The sequence below is a fragment of the Grampus griseus genome, assembly GCF_964374135.1.
Source record: "Grampus griseus genome assembly, chromosome: 2".
NCBI lineage: Eukaryota > Metazoa > Chordata > Mammalia > Artiodactyla > Delphinidae > Grampus > Grampus griseus.
Genome location: NC_139018.1, coordinates 39644743 through 39650846, shown reverse-complemented (window position 1 = coordinate 39650846; position 6104 = coordinate 39644743). Strand labels below are relative to the sequence as shown.

The 6104-nt window shown below is 39.0% G+C and overlaps 1 pseudogene across 1 annotated transcript; it reads left to right on the top strand.

Annotated features, from left to right (window-relative positions):
* The first annotated feature begins 4530 nt into the window (after positions 1–4530).
* LOC309819221 (von Hippel-Lindau disease tumor suppressor-like) lies at positions 4531–5844 on the top strand (annotated as a pseudogene). The gene is made up of 3 exons: positions 4531–4537; positions 5219–5524; positions 5648–5844. The product of its transcript is annotated as a von Hippel-Lindau disease tumor suppressor-like (transcript).
* The last annotated feature ends 260 nt before the right edge of the window (positions 5845–6104 follow it).

Genomic DNA, 6104 nt, shown 5'->3' with positions numbered 1-6104 from the left:
TTCTGTTATTTGCAGATTATTGCTATTTCCTACAACTTTTTTGTGCTATTATACTATCTTAGTACAGTTCTGGAAGTGTTAGCTATTCTATTTAAAATCTTTTTTCTTGAAATATTAATGTTTATTATACGTAAATGGCTAATTATTTTATATCTAGTTTGGTAATGTTTGTTTATGATATATATTAACTATTTTATATATTACGTTGTTAAGTGCAATAAAGTTTTTGCCTTGTTTGCTTTATTTTTTTAATGTTTGAAACTTATATGGTCAATAACTTATGTGATTGATAACTTAGGAAGCTCAGTTTCTACTTCTGTAATCAATTAAGTATTCTTTTGTGCTTGTTTTAAAGCTCTCTTTGGCCTAACATGTCTATATGTATACATGTATGTTTGTGTAGGTATAGATATATGTATGTATTTGTCCAATTATACATATAATATGATTACTCAATACATTGTTTAGGTACAACATTTAAATACTGATTATTTCTAATGAAACCTTTAAGAGTGGTAATGTACATTTCAGAATGTGTCTGGTACAGAAAGTTGGTACTTACAGAAAAAAATTCAATAGCTTCATGACTGTGCCTTTCTGTTAATTTATCATTTGAGAGATTTAAACGGAGATTGCTTTAGCCATGGTGTTTGAATTGCTGCTGATAGCAGACCATCTCACATCATGTGGCTGGCTCAGCCTGTCTTAAAATTGATTAAACTCCATGTTGTTTTCCAGTGTGGTATATTCAGGAATTCTACAAATGCCCCGTGAGTGAAAATGTGTGTAATCTTTTAAAATCAAAATACTAACACTAGCCCAGACAAAACTTCGCTTATTAGAATCTGTGCTGTCGCATTAGCCGTGAAACAAAATTGTTTCCCTTGACTGTTTCCCTTGTTTTCCTTGACTTCAGATGTTTCTGGTAACAGATAGGACAGTTTTCATGATGTGGATATTGGGCAGAGCTTCTGGGGTTTAAATATTCTAATGTTGGGATCCATTATTGGCCACTTGTATACCGGGTTATTTGCTAGGATTTGTATAAACATTAAAGTTTACAGACATTGTACAGCTAACACAGTGAGTTGCCCTCTTATTTTTTTCACAACAGTACTTTTAAAAGGTATCATTTCACTTGTACAGTGAAGAAACTGTACCTCCGGATGGTAAGTGCCTTGTCCACATCCACAGAGTTAGTTACCCCATCTGGGGTACAGATACAGGGCTCTGGCCTATAATTTCAGAGTCGTTTTTTGTAAGCCAACAGAGATGGAAATCCAGACTGACTGCAAGAAGTAAAACCCCACTTCAGAATGGCTTAAACAGTAAGGAAAGTTTATCTGAAACCAGTTGAGCCTCAGGTGCGGGGCAGTCTGGGTTATGTAGTACATCAGTTCCATGATGCCTTCATTTCCCAGGTGTGGGTGTTTAGGGAAAGCTTTATATCAGTGTGGAGAACTGTTTACCTGCCAAGTTAGCAGACTCTTGCCTAGGACCAACCTTGCAAAGAAAGCCTTTTTAGGACAGCAGTCTCAGGCCTGCTCTGTTAACTTCTGCACAGTTTCGTTTCATTTTTCACTATTTCAAACAATGCTGCATTGATCTTTGTGTGTATATCTTGTCTCACTCAGGTTGGTATTGTTGGATACCAACAATACTGTTGGATAAACCTAATCTACACATAAATTTGTTTGTTAAACGCTGTGCATATATAAAATGTTGTTAATTACTGCCAAATTGAACTCCAAAAAGCCTGCCAATTTACATTCCTACTAACAGTATTTGCAAGGGACCCTCCATTACACTGGTTATCAATCTTTGTAATTGTTGACAGTTGAATACAGTCAGGATCTTAAGAGCAGAAAATGTAGAAAGATTGACAAAGAGTAACAAAATTGGATTAAGCTGATGTGACTTGCTATATGGTTACATATGACAATGTAGTGCTTTAGCTGATAGCAAATTTTTCATGAATATATTTTGAAGATAGGGTGTGAAGCACTTGATAGATTTGCTTTAGATGTGAAATTGAAGCTTACTGGGCAGAGTTCCAATAGAACATATTTGTGTTTAACAGTGGGTTTTCAGAATTAAAATATGGTGTCCAAATACTGGTTACCTATTAAAGTAAGCTATTTGTATTGTCAACTGATTATAATAAAATGGCACCAAGTTGTACATACATGATTTTAATATGAAATATTTATGAAATTAATGTTTTGTGGGAGAAGAGGGGTTGTGGCAGTGTTCATAAACACAAGCTACATTTTAAAACCATACCACTTTACTTTCAGAAATCTTAATATATGAAAGTATTGTTCAGAGTAGAAAACTCATTATAGTTTTAGTGTTAGATACCAGGTTTACTTGGGGTATCTATAAAAAAAAAACAAACAATGAATAAAAGAAGTGTAGCCATAAAGACAATGGAGCTTGTATGGATGCTTATTCGGGGAATATTTTTCACTTGGAAAATAAAATAATTTATTATAGTTTATTTCTTCGGAAGAAAACTACCCTGGAAATGTGCACTTCTCTATAAGAAATCATAGCGTGTTGTCTTTGTTTTCTGGTACTGTTATGAGTTTACATGGTTGTAAGCTCATCTAAGATCCCATCTGGGTTTATAACCCCTTTCTCTTAATGCCTCAAAGGTTTCCTAACTGTGAGTGGATGTATTTAATGTGAGGAAACATTCCCAGTCTCCTTAACAGCCTGTTAAAACCTGAAACAGATACAGTTGTACCGTCTGCAAATTATTTTGTACTGCCAGAGGAGGTACTGAACCAACTTTTAGGCAAAGATTTTTGTCTTCTACAGGGATTTCCAGAACAGTGATATGACAGGGAAATGCATTAAAAAACTTTATCCAAATGGTTTGAATACTTGTAGCTTTCTGACCTAGAAGCTAGAAAGTAAAAAATTTCTATCATAGTTCTGTCAGTGATTCATTGTGTGTCCTTGAGAAATTCACCTCTTTTTGTCTAAATCCTTTTGTCAGCTGTAAATTCAACATAATACAGAACCATTTACTGACTTTTCAAAAATATTAAGAACTGCATATTGCTTTAAAAATGCAAAGATATGAATGCTAAACTTCAAAATAATTACAGCTGGAAAGTGTAAGCTTTTAAAAAGTACTTGGATGGCAAGGAAACGAAAGTGATTATTAGTGGTTAATGTGATTTTTGAGGTGATTTTCTTAAGGAGTAATGATTGAAAGCTTGTGTTTACACAGATCCTCAGATTGATGGGAGACAAAGCTCTCATGGTTCAATTGACAAGGAGGGTCTGTTTTTATCAAGTTGAATTAGGTACACTATATAGCCTCTTCTAATAACCTATTTCAGTTATGACAAGATTCACACATGTATATATAGAGAAAATATATTTAATTGAGGTATCTTTAAAAATGAACTCTATGGGCTGAAAATTACTCTTGCTTTGAGATAAAGAACCTAGGAAAATAAGCAGAGTTATTAATGCCTTCCCAACCTACACTTGATTCTTGAATTAAATTACAGTTTGAAGAATGCTTGCTTTTTAAAATGGCATTGAGACTCTGTGGGTGCTTAACTTCTCACATTTTCATTTATCTTTTTTTTTTTTTTTTTTAAAAGGGCTTCAAATGCTTGGCTTATTTATTTATTTATTTATGGCTGTGTTGGGTCTTCGTTTCTGAGCGAGGGCTTTCTCTAGTTGCGGCAACCGGGGGCCATTCTTCATCGCGGTGCGTGGGCCTCTCACCATCGCGGCCTCTCGTTGCAGAGCAAGGCTCCAGACGCACAGGCTCGGCAGTTGTGGCTCACAGGCCTAGTTGCTCCGCAGCATGTGGGATCTTCCCAGACCAGGGCTCGAACCCCCGTCCCCTGCATTAGTAGGCAGATTCTCAACCGCTGCGCCACCAGGGAAGCCCTTCATTTATCTTTTGAACAACTATGTAGTAATTTTCATTGCACATTGTATAACCCCCTTTTATGTGGTTTTTTTTTTTAATCAATTTATTTATTTATTTATTGGCTATGTTGGGTCTTCCTTGCTGCGTGTGGGCTTTTCTGTAGTTGCAGCGAGCAGGGGCTACTCTTTGTTGCGGTGTGTGGGCTTCTCACCACGGTGGCTTCTCTTGTTGCAGAGCACGGACTCTAGGCGCACAGGCTTCAGTAGTTGCAGCACGTGGGCTCAGTAGTTGTGGCTCACGGGCTTTGTTGCTCCGCGGCATGTGGGATGTTCCCGGACCAGGGCTCGAACCCGTGTCCCCTGCGTTGGCAAGTGGACTCCCAACCACTGCGCCACCAAGGAAGCCCCTATGTGGTGTTTCTTTTGCTTGAATTATTTGGTTTAATATGCTGTATACGGCGGGTCTGGATTTTTTTTTTTTTTTTTTTGGGGGGGTCTGGATTTTTTAAAAACAGTCTGGACAGGATCCTATTTAGCTGCAAGGAACAAAGGCACATTCACGTTATCTTAACTGCCGGAGGCTTATTTTAAGATTACAGAGGACAGGAAGGCGACCGCCTCATCAGAGCCATGGCTGGTAAAATGGTGCTTTGTCTTGTAGTGGGCGCAGCAGCTCTGATAGCTGTGGATGTCCCCTGCTCTGTAGTCGTCATGTGCTTACTTTTAATGTTTCCCAGCTTCTCCCTTCACATAAAAAAGTGCTTTTCTTACAAGCACTTCAATATGAGGCTTTAAAAAGTCTTATTTAAGATAAATGACAAAAAAGCTTTCATATAATTATCTACAGGTTGATTTCAGATACCTTATCACCATAATACTTAATGAATTGGGCTATGTTAGCTTCAGTTAACTATTTTCAGTTAACCCACATAATTTGTTGAACTTCATATAGTGTAAATGATTTAACTGAAATGAATTTTGCTATAGCCTCAAATTTGTTAACTCTTCTGCCTTTGTTAAATGTTTTAAATAGTTGATTATCTCATAGTTTCCTAGTCTCTTGCAGCATAATTGATACATTGTCTATACTATTATACTTGGTTAACTGAAGGTATTATCTCTGTAAACTTCAACTAGTTGCCTATAAAATTTTCTCAGCAGAAACTAATGGTATTACATTTAAAAATGAAATACCTTGTCCTTTATTTAGAGGCCATATGTCTAGAAAGTCATTCTGTGTATAAAGATTAATCAACCAATCGAAAGAGATAGCTTATTTTCTTTAGTGTTACCATTGACACCCGACAAAATACTGAAGTACCGAGTTTTAGGCTCCGGGAGGTAGTGCCCCAGAAGGCGGGGAACGCGGAAGAGGCCGAGGGCGGCGCGGAGGAGTCCGGCCCTGGAGAGTCCCACCCGGAGGAGCCCCGCTCCCGGCAGGAGATGGAGGCAGGGCGGCCGCGGCCGATGCTGCGCTCAGTGAACACGCGCGAGCCGTCCCAGGTCATCTTCTACAACCGCAGCCCGCGCGTGGTGCTGCCCGTGTGGCTCAACTTCGACGGCGAGGTGCAGCCCTACCCGACGCTGCCCCCCAGCACGGGCCGCCGAATCCATAGCTACCGGGGTAATCTTTGGGTCTTCCTAGATGCTGGGACAACTGATGGGCTTCTAGTTAACCAAACTGAGCTGTTTGTGCCGTCTCACAATGTTGATGGACAGCCTATTTTTGCAAACATCACACTACCAGTGTACACCCTGTAACAGTGGTGCCTCCAGGTTGTGCGAAGCCTAGTCAAGCCTGAGGATTACAGGAGACTGGACATCGCGAGATCCCTCTAAGAAGATCTGGAGGACCACCCAAATGTGTGGAAGGAGCTGGAGCGGTTGCCCCAGGAGCATATTGAAAATCAGTGGACGGCAGAGGAGACTGAAGATTTTAATTGAAATTTACACTCCTGGATCTCGGCTTTTGACAGTCCTGACAAGTCTTGATCTAGATGTAGGGCTGGTCACTTTTTCTCGGCTTCAAAGTGTCTCATTCGTGGAGTAAAAATGCTCCATTGCTTAAAAGAAAGTTAACTGACCTCACTACTGGGCGCTGTGATGTTTAAGGGCAAATATCACAAAATGTAATTTAATGCCTGTCCCTTCTAGAAGTATTTATCAAGGGAAAGTAGTTGCATTTTTGCCTCCTAGTGAGTCAG